At 33.6% G+C, this 21,950-nt stretch overlaps 1 protein-coding gene across 6 annotated transcripts in view; it reads right to left on the bottom strand.

Moving 5' to 3' along the window:
* CNNM2 (cyclin and CBS domain divalent metal cation transport mediator 2) overlaps positions 1-21,950 on the bottom strand; it is a 128,235-nt gene that overhangs the window by 51,810 nt on the left and 54,475 nt on the right. The gene's annotated exons all lie outside the window — the stretch shown is intronic.

Raw genomic sequence — 21,950 nt, 5'->3', positions numbered from 1 at the left:
CTCCTAAGTGACCTCCATGTAACAATGTGCTGATTTGCTGACACACTCCATTTGCCCCCTAGAACACAATGAGTGAGGCCCTCAGCACACTAAATGCTTAAGGTTAGTAGGCTACTATCTAGTACTCTGCATACTCCCATGGATCAAGTAGAATGTTTACTAAGAATTGGTTATTTTTGTTCCTAAACCTATTTATGACATCTCTACTTGATGCTGCCATTCATTAGATAACTGAAATACTACAAAAACTGATGAGAATAAAAAGAATTGTTTTTATGAAAACTGATGAATCCTCTAAAAAGAATCAGTAAAAGCAAGTTGCTTGAAAAAACAAACAAAAAAAAAACCCTAAAGAACTGATACAGAATTAGCAGTGGGCAAGCGAATTATGAAAAGTGAGAAAAAATTTAGAAGAAGTATGCGCTAGTATTGCTTTGAAATGTTTTGTGTTGTTTATTCCGCTTAAAAAGAAACCTCAAATTTAGAGAAGATTTGGAAAATTTAGAGAAGCTGTATATATCATAGTATCACATATTATTGCAGAAAACACCAACCAATGAATCTACACTCAAAGAAAATGACTTGGTCCTACTTAAGAAGAATGACCATACTATTTCCCACTACTATTTTCCAATGCCTATTGAAATAAATTGACTCAGGGAAAGAACAGTAATGGCTGCCAAAACCATTAGGCAAAAGGTTGATGGAGAAAAGGATATTCATGCAGTGCCAAAGTACAGCTCCACAGATTACATGCGTAAAGGAGAAAACATCTTTACAATCAAGACAACTGCAGTCACCACCTTGATTGTGATCAAATTAACATCATTAATAGCGGACAACCAGGCTTTATGTGCCACCTGATGTAATGCTCTCTGAAGTAATGCCATTCTCCATGAAGTATTTTTCCAAAAGTGTTTAATCGAGAGTTTGGATATAACTTCCAGCATATAGGAAATATAAGAGGAAAGTTATTTTAATGATATGAGAAAATAATCATAGAAACCCAAAAATAGGACACTACCAAAGAAATAGCCTGGTTTCTTTAAAAACTCAGTGTCATTATAAATTTTGTTTACTGTTACTATAACACCAATTTGGTTACATAAGAAAATGTCTTTTTTTAAGAGAGTTACAAAGTGGTGCAATAACACAATGTCTTAAATTTGTTTCAGGTGCTGTAGGTTTAAAAAATAAAAAATAAGGGATTGTAAACTGACAAGGTCCTTGCAATCTATGAGGTCAACCAAGGGTTGCCTCACCTAAAAATATAAATAAATAAGTTTGTTTTAAAATACTCTAGAAAATGGCAAAATGCTGATAATTGAATCAGCGATGGTTATATCATGATTCATTGCCTATTTTCTCTACTTTTGCATATATTTGGAACTTAGAGAAAAAAACAGAAAACACTCATTGCCATGAAAAAACAAAGGGATGGTTATTCTATTTTAAGAGTGACAAACTCAAATGCAATGCACAAGCCTTGACTGAATCCTTGTCAGAAAAAAAAAACAACTATAAATGACATGTTGGGAAACTGACAATTAGGAAAACCTGAATATGGACTGGGGTAGTAAATGATTTGGGGGAATTATACATTTCTTCGTGATAATGGAATTAGGATTACATAGGAGAAGTATGCTGAGCATTTCATGGTGAAGTGTCATGATGTCTGCAAATTACTTTGAAATGGCTCAGGGAAAAAAAAAGAGTTATCAAATCAAGGAGAAAGGTAAATGAACATTCGTTTTACTAGTCTTTTAACTCTTCAGCACTTTTAAACATTCTCGTAATCAAAACTTTTAAATAGTTATGTCAAATGACTGCAAATGTTTTTTCAAAATAACATATGTAAGGGATATATATATATGTAATTTTTTTAAAAATTCCATACTTCATATAACTTTGTTGTTTAATGAACCAACTAAAAGTAAGAGGGGAGAGAATCTAGACAGTGGGGCACTGGTAAATGTTTTAACAATCGGCTCTCTGGAAAAAAAACTGCCCTGGTTTGTAGCATTTGCCGATTTCCATGGTGTAAATATCCCTACTATGACTGACTCTAAGTAACATGATGCCATTGAACATAGGGTTGGGAAGACATGCCTACAATTGGTCTTTAAAGCAAGGTAGGAACCAGTTCCAACATACTACTGCATCCAGATCACAAGAGAGGGACACTTCACCTTAAAAAGAAAATTTGCAAAAAAAACAAAGTAAGGTCATCAGCTGACAAGGGGTGGGGGAGACGGATGAAGAACAGATCTGAGCACAAAAGACCAAGTATCATAGAATCTTCCTCAAAGGATTGTTATGAAGATTAAAGAAATTAAATGTAAAATATTCAGCACAATGCTTACTATACAATTATGACTGACTACTAAGCACATCCGACTATTATTATTTCCTAACCTGATCCATAATCTAATTAAAGGTCACCTCATCTTTTTAGGTCATATGGTGGTTGCCCCGAGAGGAAAACTAAACAGCCAGGTGACCTGCAGACGAATATGGAGGGAGATCACTTTACATGGCTGAGCATTTTAAATTTTGAAAAATGTGAATGTGAATCTATTACTTATTCAAAACATAAATGAAATCTTAGGATATGAGTCTCTTGAAAGAGTTCTGTTCTCTTACCGTAAGCCACTAACCTGACATGTATGCAGTTGTGAGTTAATTATTCCCTATCATTCCTAATATAAGAATTTAAAATCAACAGCTGCAAATCAAACCCAGACTAGCATGTCCAATTAATAGGGGATGCTGCAGTTTCACGAGTCTATTCATATACAGAGAAGTCAGAATCTTGGCTGCATCAGCACCCATGACAGAAAACGTATGAAATCTTCAATCACTCAGAATGTCACATTTTATTCAAAAAATACATTCGTTCAACAAATCTTTACTGAGTACATTCTATGTATTTGGGCCTAGGAACATAGATATGAGTAAAATACTCTCTCCAATCTTAAAGAGTTCTAATTTGGCCTTGAAAGTCTCCTTTACTAGAAAATTATCTCATCTTAGGCTGAAATTACTACTAATATATACACACACTAATATATATATATATATTTAACTACTTATATATACATACACACACATAGAAGCAATTCTTATTTAAAGGAACAGATATTTTTTCATAAATTTGTTGGAAAACACATGTTGTTACATGAAACCATTTGAAACTACAGAGGTATATTCTTCAGGAGGGAAAAGTCCACAGAAAAAAGAATAAGATTTAACATGATTCTTAGATGATTAGCAGTGATAAATCCAATTCTACACAGGACTCCATGCCTCCACTGGTAGGAGTCAAGAGGTAATTGCAAGACTTGGAGTAAGGCAATCCCCTTACAGGCTTCCTCCATCTTTGAGGTCAAGTGGAAACCACAGGACTCTTTGTGTTTCTGGCTAGACCACTCCCCTTTCTCTCCTTCAATACCCACAACCTCCATCATTGTTTGCCTTGGGACCATCCGGACTAATTTCATCATGCCCTCTTTGGCAGTCACCATAAGAAGCCCAGGACGCCAAAACCATCCCTTATTTTCCGACAGCCTCTAGTGGTTATCTTACACACATGCATTCAATAGCACTCATTCAGCTGCAGATTCAGAAGAACACTCTAAAGATCTCTGGCGCTCTCTTTTCTCCAATATTCTGAATTCTAGGCTGTTTACGTTGCCCATCCTTGTACTACAGCCTCCAGTGAATAATAAGCTAGGGAAATCGTAGGGCTCATCTTCTCTCAAGGATCATTTTCCTGCATTGCCCATTGTCCATTGTGTGAAAACTTGTTTCAATATACAGCAAGTCCTCGCATAACATTGTTTGGTTTAATGTTGTTTTGTTATAATGCTGATGAAATGCCACAAGGAACTTAATCTTGTTTACATCAATTAGCCTGTGGTAAAACTGGTTTCATTATATGTCACATTGTTTAAAATCACAGAAACTATCAATGATGTTAAATGAGGACTTACTATACTTTGTACAGCCTTCTACTTGTTTAAGGACGGAGGGTAAATCTGTTCCCTATTACCCTATCAGGAACACAAACGAGAAGTCTCTCTTCTAATGTTCTTATTTTCCATACTAACTTAGTCACCTTCTTCCATGTCCACTACCTTGACCTTGTCATTCACAATTACTGCAACCTCTCCCTTTACCACAATTCTAAACATTTCTCCAATCTTTCTAGCTCACTCCCATTAGTACCCCAATTTCAACAATCCGCTGGCTCACTTTCAATCCATTTTTTCTACCCTTACTTACATCTCCTTTTCTCTCCCAATCTAGTTCTAACTCATTCCACTGTCAAATATTTAAATTGGATCCTCAATTCCCTGGCCCTTCTCACCTCATCTTATTTGACTGGCTAAACCACAACCCGGGTTAAATATAACTTACTAAGAAATAGTACGTATTTTAAATTTTTATCTTGTGTATTTATTTTCCATCCCACTAGAAAGAAAGCCCACAAAGGCAAAAATGTTCATCTGCCTCGTTTTGTATTTTATTCCCAAAGCTTAAAACACATGGAAAATAGTCATTAAATATTTGTCGATTGGTTTTAAAAAATCCAATGCTTGAAAATAAGTATTCAAATGAAAATACTAAAAGTGAAATATATCATATCTATAATATCTGTTTCTTGCTATAGAATTAGTCATCATTTAAAAAAGACAAGGAAGGTTTATATTCTTTCATCCTTATTTTTTTAACCTCTGTTACCGATTTTAAAAAATGTTATACATGGTTCTGACAAGATGGCAAACCAGAGTGGGCTCCCAGCTTAATCTTGGAGAGTCCAGAGATGGGTTAATGAAACTGGCAAACTAACATAAAAGCTATGAGAAAAACCTCAGGGAACAGAAGACAGTCAGGGTTCAACTGGGAGCAGAGGCCCATGCAGGCCCAGAGCAGGTGCCATGGAGGAGGCTGTGTAGGGGAAAGGTTTCTTTAGGTGTGTCTTTTTCTTTCTCCATATTGCTCATGCTTTCTTTGCCCCCATGATCATAGCACAGTGGGCATTAACAGCGGTATTAGGGTGGTATATTCAAGTGGGCTGAGCTAGGGAACAGTTAAAAATAGGTACACGCCACTGCAAAGCACTAAATGTACCTTCCTCTACCTGCCCACCTTCACATTCAAAGTAAGGTGATGACAATTGCCAGAGAAAACTCTCAGGGGTGCAAGCTAGTGCCTATGTTTTGCTTAGAAGTCCAGGAAGCCATCAGCAGATGAGATGGCTAATACGCCATGGCAAATGAACTCATAGAGAAAGATGAACTTTCCTTAAGGGCACAACTGCTATAGAAAAAAATAAAATCAAACCATCTATATCAGCCAAATTCAAGTTAATGGATCAGTATGAAAAGAATAAAGTAGTAAATATCTTCGAAGAGATAAGACACTGTAACTGGAAACATGAGGCAAGAACAAGAAGTTTTAAAATAAGAACTAGAGTTAGCAGTATAAGAATTTTAAGAGCTGAAATAACCCAATAGCTGCACTGAGTAGCAGAAGATCAGGTTGAGAACTCTCCTAGAAGACATTAGGAAGGGATAAAAAGATGGAAAATATGAAGAAACCATAAAAGATAGAGAACTGAAGTGGAAGTCAATATAACTATGTATAGGAGGCCCAGAGGAAAGAGAGGGGGAAATAATAGGGGGAGAAAATGTTTGAAGAGATAATAACTGAGGTTTCCCATATGTAAGACCTCAGATTAAAAGGACTCATAAAAAGGAATAGGAAAGGGGGCGGATTGACAAGTAGGCACAGTATAATGAAACAAAAGAATAACAAAAAGAAAAAAATTTATAGGAAATGTAAATCATTTACAAAGGAAAAACAAGAATCAGATTGACTCTAGAATTCTAAAACGCAACTTTGGTCCTAAGAAACCAATGAGCAGTATTTTCAAAAGTATGAAGAAAAAACTTCAAACTTAAAATGTATGCCAACTTAAATTATCACTTAAACACAAGAGTAAAATAAATATATTTCAGGCATCAAGATCTCAGAAATCTTATCTCACAAAGGCCTTCCTAGGAGTATTCTAGAGAGAGGAAATACATATTCTGGAATACACTATAAAAATGGCAAGAACAAATAACTTATTAAGTTTACTCTCATCTAAACAAGGTACAAAATAAAACAAAAAAAAAGTAAATCCACAGCAATTCCAGAACTAAAATTCTTTTAAAAAAATCAAAGCACTTTTTTGGGGGGACAGGTAGGGAGGAAGGTGAGAGCATCTAAAATAGTCATCTTTTTCTGAAGTGCAATGTGAGGATACATACATTTGAAGGTTTAAACAAACAAATATAAGTATGAATATTATCAATTAAGGGTTAAGGACAACTATCAAAAGAATAAAAATAGAATGTACAACTCTCAAACTAGGGGAATATTCGGTCTGTCCAACAGGTGACAGAAAAAGAGGACAGCGAGAAATAAACAAAAATCTGAAATAAAATGGCTAACGAAATCAAAATATAGAAATATTTTATGGTTAACATTGATGAGCTCATTGACATATTCCAAATGACTTTTTCAAAAAGATGTAAAAAACATATACTTATTGTAAAGAAAAAATGAAGTAATTCGGAAAAAAAAGTCTTAACGAAGAAATTAAAAGTCACCCATAATCCTTCCTTTTGGATATTTTTCTCTGCCAAAGTGTGTGTAATACATATTCTCACACACACGCACACACACACAATCCTCCTTTTGTACTTAAATCTTGAAAAAATCTTTCCATAATAATAAAGAACCTTATGATTTTTTTAGTGGCTATATAACAGTCCCATCTATGGATATCTAATAAATATGGCTATACAGCAATGCATTTAATTCCTCTAGGTTAGAAATTTCAGTTGTTCCAAAGTTCGGCTCTTTTGCGTATCGTCTGATAATTGCTCCTGGTAAAAATGCCCTTCCCTGACTACAAGCTCCACCTCCACAGAATTCAGAGCAAGCCCAGAGTTCTATGTGGTAGACTGCCTCCCCACCCCATCACTGGCTCTCCTCTAACGGATGAATCTTATCACCAAACTATTTCCCATCTTCATAACCAAAAGACTGCTCCAGATCGCCTCTCCTCCCTTTTGCTGCTTCTCCGCACAGCAAAACCCTTGGAAGAACTGTCTCTAGTCACTATCTCTATTTCCTCATCTTCCATCTTCTCCAACATGCTCCCAATTACGCTTGTCCAATGAAATCACTCTTGTAAAGCTCTCCAAAGACCTCTCACTGGCTAAAGCCAATGATCAATTCCTAGCCCTCATCTTAAACAATCTCTTTACTTTGCTTCCACAACACTTTCTGGTTTTTCTCCATTCGTTAATGGCCCTTCCATCTCATTTCTTTTGCTGGTTCCATTCGTTCCCCTTGCCTCTAAAAGGTAGTACTCTTGATCTTCATTGTTGGATCTCTTCTCTTCTCTATTTATACATACTCATTTGAATCAAGATCTCATTTTGTCTCAAAGTTTTAAGAATCATCTACATGCTGATGATCCCTATTTATATCTCCATCCAGATCACGACCCTGAATTCCAGATTTATATATCCAGTTGCTTACTTAACATCCTCTACTAGACTATCTATTAAGTATATCAAACTTCATTTCTCTCGCTAAATCTGTTCGTCCTTTAGTGGAGGGAAGGATGAATCAACACTCATCCAGCTGCTCAAGCCAAAAACCTAGGCCTCATCTTTAACTTTTCTCTTTCTTACTTCTAATCCTCTGAAAAAAATCCAAAATTTGAACTTTTCTCATCAACCCCAACTCTACCCTCTTGGTCCAAGCCACCATTATTTCTCACCTGAATAGCAACAACAGCCTACTAACTGGTCTTTCTGTCTTACTCTTGCTCTCCATAATAAATTCTTTGCAAACAGCTAAAGTGATTTTTTAAAAAGAACACTAAAATTCTGTCACTTCCCTGATCAAACCCTTCTGAAAACTCTGCAACATACCTAGAGTAAAAACAAACCCCTTACCATGATCTGCAAGTCCTTACTGATCCCTGCCGATCTTTGTGACATCCTCTCTCATCATTCCTGGCCTGGGTTTCTCTTCTCTACACACATCTTGCTGTTCTTTTAATATGCCAAACATACTCCTAAGGGTCTTTCACTCTTTCTGTTCCCATTTGTGGATTGCTCTTCCGTAGATTTTCATGTTACTTACACCCCCATTTCAATTAGGTCTCTGCTCAAATGTCATACTCATGAGCCTTCCCTGACCATCCTACCTAAAATAGCCCTTTCCTGCCCCAGTCAATAATGTCTTCTTTCTGTGCTATATGTAACATTTATTAGTATCTGACATTATATTTCATATTTATGTACTCAGTCTGCTCCCCACTTTCAGAATGCATGAAGGTAGGGACATTATCTTAGTGACACTGTTTCCATCATGCCTAAACATTCTCTAGAACATGGGAGGCACTTAATAGGTCTTTTTAGAGTAATGTTGACTAAACAACCTGAGTCATACATGTTTATGCCATTTGTCTGTTAAAGCTAATGATCCACCTTTTCCCACCCCTCCAAAATCAAGAGTCATTAGACAAGAACAATAAAATATTTGTTTACAAAATATTTCAGATACGACAAACAGCAGAGAACTAAAACATCCATGTACCTACTACTCAGTTTAAGGAATGAAACATTATATAGTGGAACCCCATGAATACCCATTCCACCAAGGCAACTTCATTCCAGGTTTAAAGAAAATCTAAAGGAGAGAAAAGTGTTTGATTTGCCTGCTTTTATTTCCCTACCAGTTTTTTTTTTTAATGGAAAACTATTTGATAAAGTACTAAAAGTACTAGAAAAAGAGAGAGAGAGAGAGAGAGAGAGAGAGAGAGAGAACCATGTTCCAGTGAAATTAGGGTTTTGGAGGATAAAAAACAAACAAAAAAAAAAAACAAAGAAAGGGAAGCAGCAGACACAGGGAAGTGGGCACAAAGCAGCACGGACCTGGGGCATCCAGAGTGAAAGCAGGAGACTGCAGGCAAGGAAAAGGTGACGCAGCACCTGGGGGCTGATCAAACGTCTTCCCTACTGAACACATGATTACAGAGTGACCAAGAAGCCTCGCTGAGGGATCAGAACCTAATCAGGTGCACAACCAATTACATCACCAAGTTTGGACAATGCTAATGTGATCACAGTATGGCTGACAGCATATATCGAAGTAAGTAAATACTGTATATAAACCAAAGGAAAACAAGCTGATGACTCAAAACATAACAGAAATAGATGGAAAATCTTTTTGTTTAGACTACTTTAAGAATTTAATAAAGTTAGAATTAAACTGGAAGCACCATGACCCATTCAAAATAGATCTTTTAGAGTTTTGTCACCTAAAAGCACTATCAGTAATCCAACAGAACAATGTATCGTGTAACTGAATCTCTAATATGTTTAATAGACTCTAATACTATTTTGCAACAAAAGCTATTGGCTGCATGCAAAATAGCTGATTCTAGTCTAGGAAAAGAATCAAGATGGGATTGGAACACCTTGTTTTTGCCAGAAAGTCTAGAAAGGACCAGTCTGGAGAGTCAAAAGGCATTTGGCCATTAATTCTGTGAAAATTCATGACTCTTAATGGTATTCAAAAGGGGAGAAATCGTATGAGCTATAGGGTACCTGTGGTGAAGAGGGCAAGTAGAAGTTAAAATCCAGCCAGACTTAGCTAGCTGAACCTTGAGTCTTGACCTGGGGCCTTTTTGTAATTCATCTACCTAAAGGGGCAGTTTTCTCTTAATTCACATGAAAGTACTGCTTGTGCTAGAAATGGTCCTGGTGCACATGAATTTCCAATATTATTTAAAATGTTATATATCGACCCAAATTAATTTGTATGATTACTGGACAAAGTTCGATCAATGTAAATCAGAGAGTTAAGATGCAATCTGGGTAGAGTCTGTAGACTCCTGTCATGTCTAAAGTAGTTAAAGGACTACAGTCAAAAATTAGGTAAGTACGACGTACAAAAAGAGGCACAGGTATGAACAGTCCCATCACTATAGAGGCATTTAGACCAATGAAACAAGACTTGGCAGTTGTTGACCCAGTCCTATAGCTCCAACACATAACACTATAGTAGGTTTGAAATGGTAATTCTGCCCATTTTCATTGGGCAAAGAAATAATAGGAATATTTTTATATGTCATGTTTATACAGGTATAGTAATTTTTATAACCACATGCTCATTTGTGTATGCTTTTTAAAAAATGTTTAAAATTCTTAGGAGACTATCTGACTTATTTAAAGCCTTATCATAAATTTTATTTATTAAAAGTTTGAAGCACTTGAGGAAATCAGATATATTAAATTTGTAAGTATGGTTTAAAACGTTTAAAGAACTCTAATCAAGTTTATAAATGGTATTACTGTGGGAATTTCATGTCAAATTTTAAAGCATTTGAGCATCAATAAACAAATTTGTGTTTTTAATATTAACCACAAAATGATCAATAAACAAATTTGTGTTTTTAATATTAACCACAAATAACTAATATTTAGTGAATTTATATTTTAAGTTGTGTTTTAAGGTTTAAAAAAATAGGCTTTAAAAGGCACAATTTTAATAAGTAAAATCTGACCAATACATAAGTAACTCAGGGTCTCTGTCTGACACAGCGGAACCAGAGAGCCTACATTCAAATTCCAGTACTGCCATCCCACCTTAGGCAAGTTACTTGAATTTTTGTGCCTTAGGGTCTTCAACTGTAAAATGAAATAATAATAGTATCTGCATTAAAGCCCTTGTGAGGGTTGAGTTTATATACATAAAACACTTAAACAGTTTCAGAGCAAATTGTAAGTGCCCTATAAATGTTAGCTACGATTATCATCATCAACTGATATCAAGGCTACGAATGCCTTGAGGACAAGCACAATATCTTTCTTACCTGTCTCTATATTCCTAGCACTTAGCACACTGCCTGGCACCCAACGAGTACTAAATACTGCCTCAATTTAACTGATTAGTCTAAAATTTTAGCTATTAGGTTGTGGGTTGTAAGCTGCAAAACATAAATGGAACCAACATGATAAACGGTAGGAGCAAAGATAAAAGGTCCAATAAAAACTAGACCCCCTCCCCAAGTTTTATAGTCAAAAATCATTATTTCTTGGAGTGTTTTTTTACTTACTCTATGAGTTTCTCAAGGTCTAAACTATACTGCTAGAATTTCTATCAGGATTGGATAGTAACAGTTGGTCAAAATCTAGACCTTAGATCCAGAATTACAGATATTCGATAAAGAATGAGATTTTCCCTCAATAAATTTAATCTAAAGTTTACTGCAGAATTAATTACTTTAACTTTTTCCAACCGCCAAAACTCGTTTCTAAACTAAAGTACAATACAGTCTTAACCCATTCAATACAGGATGCCCTTCTTATTTTCCATTGCTCTTGGGTTTTCCAGCAGTTTGGTCTCATTTGGGTTAATTACCAGGACTCTAGATGGAAAATTTTCCTGGTAGGTTGTTCCACTGAGAGCCATTTAGAAAGCACTGCTTGCGTCAGACTCTGTTTTCTGCTTGGATAAAGGGGGCTGTTACTTCAAACCCCAATTTTTTTTGGCATTCCACTGTCACACTTCACCGAGTGCACCCTGTGCCTGCCTTCTACTAATGACCTTTCAAAGCAAAATGCTTTATCTAACTCACCAAGTTAGCAGATTTACCTTCCCTTACAGTACAGAATAAGTCCACACAGGCTATATAATTCCATCAACAGACATCACATGACTGCATAAATAGTAATAATAATCACAATTACTGTGGGCCTGTGTATGCCAGGCACTGTATTTGTATATCTCATTTAATTATCCAAGCACTCCATGAGGAAGGGATTATTAATTCCATTTTATAAATCACAAAACTGAGACTTAAAAAGGCTAACTAACATTCTCTGAGTTTCTGTCCTCCCTTCAAAAGTATTAAGATTACTCAAAACAGTTTCCTGTTACAGAGTACGGCCCTATAAACAATTGTTTTCATTTTATAAATTAAGAAATTGAAGATCAAAGATTATATATAGCTAAGAAGTTTACGGAATTAGAATTGAGGTCTGGTTCCAAACTCCATAGTGTTGATTATTTTGCTATGCTATCTATATAATTTCATAGAATTTCTTTCCACTCTGAACTAAGAAATAAAAAAATCTGCCTGACAAGACCACTTATTTTGATTTATACTTCTCTTTTTGTTTGAAGAAAGATGGAAAAGAAAAAGGAAAGGAAAGGCTATGGTGACTTTTCTCTCCAAAGGTTCTAAAACAGTTATCTACAACAACAAACCACACCAAACTGGCTAGAGTAACAGTGAAATATCACTGAGTACTGAACCTTTTCGATAACATTCTTCAGTGTTTTCAGAACTTCAATAAACTGCTTGGCTAACATGCAGGTAAATAAATTCAATCAATTTTTGCAATTCAACTCAAAAAAAACTTTTAGTAGATGTACCATCCGTCTCTTCTCTCAAAACCCAATTAGAATAGGTTATTCTATAACATGTATCATACAGGGCTCTACTCAGCTGAGTTCTGATTGATAAAATTACACTCACTTATTTTTAAAGGCTTTCATTCTATAATTCTTACTGGTAGAAAATATTTTCAAAATTCAGCCTAATTTTCAATGTTCATTCAGTTTAATGCACTTTAAATAAATGCTTTAAATACCACTTTAAATACCAGGTTATTTCTTAATAATGGTATTGCTAGCAATGTTTTGTTGTTTTGTTTTTAAATAAGCTTAGAATTTAAAATGAGAACTTCAAGAAACATTCGTGTATTTAGAAATGATCAAACTTTCACTGAGTTCAATAGTTTAATATATCCAACAACTAGAAAACCATATTAAATGTTCCTCATCTGAAACCTACAACTATATATTGTAATCTAATCTTACACAAAAAAAGTGCAAAGGTATCTTAGGTTTACAGTTTGCAAGTATTGTTGAGCCCAAATAATGTCCTAGTCATAGACATGAACATGTCTCTAATTCTGGAAAGAAATGAGATGAAGTTTACTGAGTCAATAGTATACTTAAACAATATATATTAAAAGTATATAAATAAGTCTACTACAAGTCTATTAGAGACCATTTAAAACGGACAAGAGGTTTATTTTAGTTTGATATATATTGGACCAAACTGCTTTTCACAATGAGTGTAAGACAAAGTCTATTTTTCTATACCCTCAACACTGGATTTTGTCAAGCTTTGCATTTTATTTAATGAAATGTATAAAATATGATGTCTTGATTACTAGAGAAATTTAACAATTTACATTTATTGACTACTGGTATTTCTTTTGTACACATTCTCCATTTTTCTACTGGTGTGTTTATCCTTTATTTTTTTTTAAAGGTTCTTTGTAAATTATATATTTTGTGCTATCATTTGTTTTGCAAATATTTATCTCAATCAACGATTATCTTTTAATAGTTTATGGGTTGTAGCCAAACCTGCCAATCTTTTTCTTTATGAATTCTGGATTTTGTATAATCTTAGAAAGGTCTTCTCCCATCAAGAGTATGAAAATAATGTATTCTCCTACAGCTGATCCATCTTGAATTTGTTTTGGCACGAGCAGTGGCCACTTGCTTCTTTTGAATGTCCATTTACTCCTAAATTCTAAAATTCTGAGACATGTTGATAAAAAAGTTACTGTGTGCCACATTCATTTTTTTCATCATTTTACAAAATTTAGTTTTCATATTCTACCCCCATTCATTGTCACTTGTTGTTCCAAACAGGAATACTTACATCGCAGCCACGTAATCCTCTTAACTATTTTAGTTATCCTTTCCAACTCCATCATGTTTTTCTTGCATTACTGCATCCAAAACTTAAACACTTCAGATGTAACAATATAAGGTTTTAAAACATGACCAAGATAGTGCCTCTGTTAAATTTCAGATTTCTTCTTAAGAATGCCCAGTACTCTAACCACCAAACTATACTGAATCATTATATTTAGAGCATCGTTTATAATAAACCTTAGCTTTTATTCCTGATGAAAATTAAATACTTTATCCTTGTCCACATAAACCTCATTTGTCAAGAGTTTTAGCACTCATGTAGCACATAAAAAATTTTTTAAACATTATCAATAATATCCAAGAGTTTATAACATATAAAATCTCTTATACATTGTTGGTAGAAGTATCAACTACTTGAACTTTATTGGAGGGCAATTTGGCAAAATCTACAAACTTGCAAATGCAAATATCCCTTGATTTAGCAATCCTACTTCTAGGAATTTAACCTACGGATAAATTCATACAAATGTAAAATGATGTGTAAACAAGGAAATTCTTTGTTGCACTGTTAATAGTAAAAAAAGTTTGGAAACAACTTAAGTATCCACTAATAAAAGACTGGTAAAATCAATTATGATACATTCATATAATAAATATAATGCAGCCATAAAAAAAACGGAGATGTTCTTTTACGTACCAATATGAAACTATCTCTAACATATATTTAGAAAAACAAAGCATAGAAATAGGCATATGACATATATATAACATATCATATGTAATAAAAAGGGAAAATAATAAAAACATTTTATTTGTGTATTTCTAAAAAAGACATGTAAGAATTAATAACACCAGTTGTCTCCAGGGAAAGATTACTGGTAAAAGGGGGGAAGAAATTTCACTACATGTATTTATGTACTTTAAGAATTTTATATATACTGTGAATGTATTACCTATGCAAAAGAAAAAATACCAAAACATGTACCATTACTTTTTGAATGTTCTTTTTAAACTTTTTTTACCTGAAAATCACACTTTGTAGGCTTTTTATTTCTTTCTCACTATTTATAACATATCCTTTGCTTAAAATAGCTTATTTTACGTTGCTAATGGCCACAGAACACTTTTATTAAGCAAAGATGAGATACTTATTTCCTAAGTATATGCAAATATTAGAGATCTTGCACATGCCAAGCACTGTGCTGAATGTTAAACATAAAAAGATAAACAGTCTCTGCTTAAAGCTGTGTCACTATTAATTTTTTTTCAAAATGAAAATAATTTTCCCTAACTATAATACAGGCTCACTGCTTAAAAAAAAAAAAAAAAAGGAATACATAAGAAATGAAATTCCTATTTAATCCCACTATCAAAAGGCAATGATTTAATATTTCTTGTTTATCTTTCCAAAGTTTTTATTTCATATATATCCTTTATAAAAACAAAAGTGGGATCATATAGTATTTGACAATGTATACTTTACACCTGAAGAATGTATGTGGACACTTTCCTATATTATATACAGTATTGGAATGTTTTAAATCAAAGTAATATGTACCTGATTAAATATCCTCCAACTTCTATTCCAAAATGTTCCCACGTTTTTAAAGTTTTCTTTTGTAATTATTTCCATTTCTCCAATATTTCTACCGTTATTTTTTAAATTTTTAAGATTTGAATAAGGTAATCTTTATTAGTGACGCTCACTGAGATCCCTACCTTTAATGTCTCTACTAAATGGAGACAGTCTTAAATCCCCTCTATTTGCATGTAACAACTACAAATTCAGACTGATACGCGTGTGCTGTGCTGACACACAACAAATACCTTAAGATGAATAGCCATAAACAGCGTAAACTTGCAAAAGGGTGAACAGCTATATTCACTATTTCTTGATTTATTCCTTTTAGACACTGTCTATGGACTTCAACTCACTACAGATGATTTTCGTCACCTCTCATCTCCAGTCCTCCCTTCTCCCGATATACTTTTTATTAGTTATCGCACATTCTTTATTGGTTACCTTCATAACTTTCAGTAATGTAATTATGTTTTCATTTTCTACCATTTAGAGACAATACTTGTCACTTATATGATAACCATACTGGCACTATTTTTCTATTTAGCTCTTTCCCCCTCCTTTCCTCTCTCAACATCCATAATTTAAAGCTACTCTTTTGTACAATAGTTAATGACATCATGTCTAATGTGTATACCACTTTCAATTGTACAGATATACCATAATTTACCTGATTAAATCTCTATTGGATATACATTGTTCCCAATTTTTCACTCTTAAAAGCAATGCTGCAATAAACATTCTCATATACACCTTGTAAACTTCTTCAGTTTTTTCTTTAAGATAAATTCTTAGAAGTGGAACTTCCTAGGTGAAAAGTACCGTGTTAAAGCCCAACTATCTTGCAGAAAAGATTTACCAGAATGAGGATATCTGTGCAACAACAGAAGAGCATTTAAAAGTGGATTACCTTTAAAGACTAGCTTTAAAAATTTATTAGAACAATAATCATCCCTGAACTTATATATTTTCTTTCATACTTTTCCCCCAAAACTGAATTTTATTGAAAGGTCTGGGTGTCAGTAAGTGTCACATAGCAAAATGTATTCTTAATTTACATATAATACACTTGAATAATTCCTCTATTCTATTGCATGCTGAAAACAAAAATCAGAAGAATTAAAATTTTTACATATTTGTAAAGTGGTGCTTTCAACAGTTCACATAGAAAAGCCAAACTCTTAAGTTTTTTTTTTTAAAAAGAGTAATCAGTTATATTTCTGATTTAAGCCTAAAATCAGTTTCTACAGAAAACTTCTAAATGAATCACATCCTTCTCTAAATTTCAAAACTGATCAACTAATTAAAACACACATATACACACAAACCCCTAATGAGCCCATGGACGTTTTTGAATTTAAGAATACATAGATTTTCCCATAGAATATTTTTCCCTTAAATATTGTCCCTAAAATCAAATTACTGAGCAATAATACTTCTCTAGTTAAACCTCAACTTTTAAAAGTCTACTCAAAAGTCATAAATGAACATGAAGTCTCTCTTAAGAATTATTTTTATAAGTGGTCATATTTTTAAGAACTCTTGAAATGTTTCCAGTCAAGTGTATCTGACTGCCTATAAACTGACAGGCATTTAGTTTATATATAAACTGTATTATAATGATATGTACAAATTTGAACATCTGATTTTTTTTCAAATGTTTAGGAATATGCATTTCAGAGTCCACGTTTATGAAAATATAATGTGAACATCTGAAAAGTTCTTTGAAGAATTTACTTCTTATTTCTGATTTAATAGTTCCAGTTGAAATCTAACCTACACAGTGGTGACAGCAGAGCCGGCTTCATGAATGCACCTTATGCGGTTAGTTACATGGAGCCCCATGCTTGGTTTAATGCTCTTCTGTTGCACCGAAATTCTTAATTTTTGAGCAAGATAGCTCACATTTTCATTCTGCCCTGAACCTCATGAATTATACAGTTGATTCTGGGTGACAGTGAGGCCTTCCAATAATTTGAAGCTAAGATAAATAAGGTTCCTCTCTAGAATCAAACATAAAAACTAGTTTTGAAAAAATCACCCAGTATTTTCCTAGCACAAGAAATTATAAATATGTAACTGAGAAGATCAGGAACACATAAAACTCCACTCAATAGAATTTAGGACCAATCTCAGAGAAACAGAGCAATAATGTGATTATTATTTTAGTGAAGAGAATTTTAATTACATTACATCCAGCTTTATGAACATAGCTGGCAAAGAAATCCCTCACAGAGGAATGAGAAAAAAACAAAGAGGTTAAGTTATGCATATCGAGCCATGCGATCACAGAGTGCACTTATACAAACCTAGATGGTATAGCCTACTAGGCCATGTGACATATCCTACTGCTCCTAGGCTACAAACCTATACAGCACTTGTTACTGTACAAAACAACAAGAGATTAAATCAAACGCAAGAGAACATGATGCAATCAAGAGATGTGGTAAGTACAAGATGTATGAGGCTTCAGCCAGTGTAACATGGCATACTGTTCTACAGAAGTTTTATAAGTAGAAAGAATACATTCTAAAAAGTAACTATTTAGCGTAGTTAATAGATAAACCATTAACAGTAGATCATCAAGTACTATGTACTATACATAACTATATGTGCTACACTTTTATACAAATAACAGTGCAGTAGGTTTGTTAACACCAGCATTACCGTGAGTAATGCATTGCACTACGACCTTGTGATGTCTACAAGGTCACTAAGTGAAAGGAATCTTTCAGCTTCATTATAATCTTATGGGGCCACCATCATACATGCAGTCAGTCTAACATTGACCAAAACATCATTATGTGGTACATGACTGTAAATACTTAAATAAAGTTAGATATGCCATAAAACGATTTTCAATAGATTTCAAAAAATTAAAATCTTAGAATATTTGCTTGGGTCACAGATAACTGGAAAATCCCAAATATAGTTCTAAATTAACTATAAGTAAAAGAAACCACAAAGAAATTAGAATACTTTAAGCTAAAATTAAAAATAAGACAAAAACTTGTAGAATGCAACTATACTGTGCTTTAAACAGTGTACCCCTAAAAGAGGCTGAATATTAATAATTCAAGTATCTACCTCAAGAAATTAAAGAACAGCAATTAAATTCAAAGAAACTAGAAGGAAACAAATTAGAGGGGAAAATAATAAAATAGAAAACATCCAATAAAAGATTTAATAAAACCGAAGTTGGTTCTTTTGAAGACAATGTAATTGATAAGTACTTGGCAAGACAAATCAAGAAGGAAAAAAGAGAAAACACAAATTACCAACGTTAGAAAAGGTGCCACAACTACAGGTCTTACAGATATTAAAAAGATACTTAAGCACATGTTTTGAACAATTTTAAAGTATACATTTCAGAATATTTTCAAAAATACATTTAAAATGTAATTAAAACACCAAAACTAATGAGAAATAGTACAGTTCTATATCTATGAAATATATCAAATCCATAACTAAAAACCTTCCTTCAAAGACAACCCTATGCCCAGTTTGCTTCACCAGTGAACTGTTCCAAACATTTAGAAACAATAATTATCTTACAAAAACGCTTCTGGAGAGAAAAAAAAATGGAATACTGTCCAATTTTTTTTATGAGGCAAGAATTTTATATATCATATACCAGTCATATATCATATACCAATCTCCCTCAACATAAGATGCAATTAATTCTTAAAATATCTGCCAATCAATCTGATGATATATATAAAAGGAATAATATATCCCAAATTCCGAGAATTAAAGGTTGGTTTAATATTCAAATCAATCAATGTAATTCATCATATTAACAGAATTAAAGTCACATATCATCATATCAATAAAAGGAGACATAACATTTGAAATATTTAACACCTCACCATGATTTAAGAGGAAAAAGAAACTCAGTAAATTTAGGATTAGAAGGAATCTTTAACTTGATGAAGGGTAGCTACACAAAAATCTAAAGCAAACATCTTCCTAATAATGAAATAGTGAAAGCTTTCCTCCTGAAATGAGAAATAAGACAAGGATATCCACTATCACTTTTATTCAAAATTAAACTGGAGATCCTAAGCAGTACATGTAGGCAAGAAAAAGAAATGAGTATAAGGTTTGGAAAGAAAAAAAGCTGTCATTATCTGCATATGACATGATTATATTTACAAAAAAAAAAAAATCCACAAGCATCTACATATAAAAAGGTAATTACTAATGTGCTTAATGGTGAATACACAAAAATTAACTGGACTTCTGATCAGCCACCAACAACTATTAAATAGAAATCTAAAAATAAAACTATTAACAAAGGGCAAACGTACTTAAGAATAAACTAGCAAAAGAAATCCTCTACCCAGAAAACTACCAGTGTGACTGAAAGAAATTAAAGTCCACATCAATAATGGAGGGAAATATATTATGTTCAGAAATTATAAAGATAAGAATTCTTCCTTGAAATGATCTATAGTTTCAACACAATCCCAGTCAAAATTCCAATAGGTTTTTGTGCGTGGAAACTGACATCCATTATAAAATTTAGATGAAAATGCAAAGGCCCATGAAAAGCAGAAATGATCTTAAAGGACTTGTATTAGCAGATGTTAAGTCTTATATAAAACTAATTAAGAATGTGGTACTAGCACATATAAAAAACAGATAAATGCAACAGAATAAGAATCTAGAAACAGACTTACACATACATAAAGGAACCTCATACACTGCTGATAGAAAGGTAAACAGAATTACGTTGAAAACTATTTGGCATTATTTACTAAAACTGACTCTATAAGAATATAAGTACAAACTCAGTTTTAGTAAATAAGTACATCCTATGACTGCTACTCAAACCATGGTTCACAACCACTACAAGTGACATCTTCTTGAGCTTGTTAGAAATGCCGACACTCATGCCCCATCCCAGATCTACTGAAATAGAATCTACATTTTAACAAGACCCCCAGGAGACTAATATGCACATTGCAATGTGAGAAGCACTGCTCTATGACCTAGCAATTTCACTCACTGGTATCTACCTATTGGAAATACATACAGCTATCCACCAAAAGACATGTTCAAGGAATAGCCACAGTAACACTATTAATAGCCAGATCCAGACAACTGAATAAATTGTGATATAATCACAAAATGGAATATTACTCAGCAATGAGAAGGAACACTCTACAACTCACAATAATAATGTCGTATAAAAGTAGTAGACCAACAGAATACATCTTGTATGTTTTCATTTACGTAAAATACCAAAACAGAAAAAACTATCAATGGTTAAAGTCAGAGCAGTGGTTACGACCCTTAGGGCAGCGGTCCCCAGCCTTTCTGACACCAGGGTCCAGTGCTCCTATGAGAATCTAATGTCTGCTGATCTGAGGTAGAGCTAATGAGGTGATGCTAGTGCTGGGGAGTGGCTGCAAACACAGATGAAGTTTCGCTGGCTTGCCCACTGCTCACCTCCTGCTGTGCAGCAGACAGGGGTTGATGACCCCTGCTTTAAGGGACACAGGAGCATTACTCCTTCATACTTAACTATTTCTTGACATGCATAGTTTTATATATGTATGTGGAAACCCCTCAAGCTGCATACCTGTAGTTTGTTTACTTTTCTGCATACATGTTATACTTCAGTAAAAAAGTTCATTTAAAAAGCACTGGAAGGTTAAATGGGTCAATTATATTGAATAAATTATATCTCAATAAATTTGTTATTTCTTAAAGAATGTCCTGTGAGGAAATACACAAAAAAATCCTAAAAATGGTTATCTCTGGGAGATAAGATTTATAACACTTATTTTCCTTTGCTTATTCTTCTGAGTAGTATCATTATTTTCCACTAAGGACAGTAATTTAATACATTATTTTACAAGTTTTTGTGGAAGAAGACTAGGAAATTATTCCTAGTCATAACCTCCCAAGGGATTAAAAGAAATTCTGAATGACACTGGGAACCATTCAAAAACTGAGTTAATTCTCATTATGACTGAATAAAAACATTTTAATTCTAAAAGTTTCAAAAACCTTTAATTTATGGCTTCTCTACATACAAGACAAACTAAAAATTTATTCTATGAATTACTATAACGTTTTCCAGTTTTCAAAAAGTTCCTAAAGAGAATATGAACTCAGCTAGCTAGAGAAAATGCAAACAAAATTTCAATGTCTCAAGTTGAGCTCTGTAATATTTGAGAAAAAAAAAAATTAACCAGGAATATATGTTACTTTTATATTGTTAAGCTATAGATATCTTTTCATGTCAATATTTTTAGGTCTACGTTATGCCCCCCTCCTTTTTAGAAACAGCTATGAGATATAATTCATATATCATACATTTCACCCATTTAAAGTATACACTTCAGTTGTTTTTAGTATATTCACGTGGTTGTACAGTAATCACCACTATCTAATTCCAGAACTTTTTATCACCCCAAAAAGAAAGCCATACCCATGAGCAGTCAACTTCCGTTTCTCCCAACCCCTACTCCAACCATTAGGCAAGAACTATTTTCTGTCTCCACAGATTTGCCTATTCTGGACATTTAACTATTTTTTGTAGTTT

This window comes from Rousettus aegyptiacus, unplaced genomic scaffold (assembly GCF_014176215.1).
Source record: "Rousettus aegyptiacus isolate mRouAeg1 unplaced genomic scaffold, mRouAeg1.p scaffold_m13_p_6, whole genome shotgun sequence".
Lineage (NCBI taxonomy): Eukaryota > Metazoa > Chordata > Mammalia > Chiroptera > Pteropodidae > Rousettus > Rousettus aegyptiacus.
Note: the sequence above shows the minus strand (reverse complement) of the source record. Positions and strands in the feature narration are given on the sequence as shown.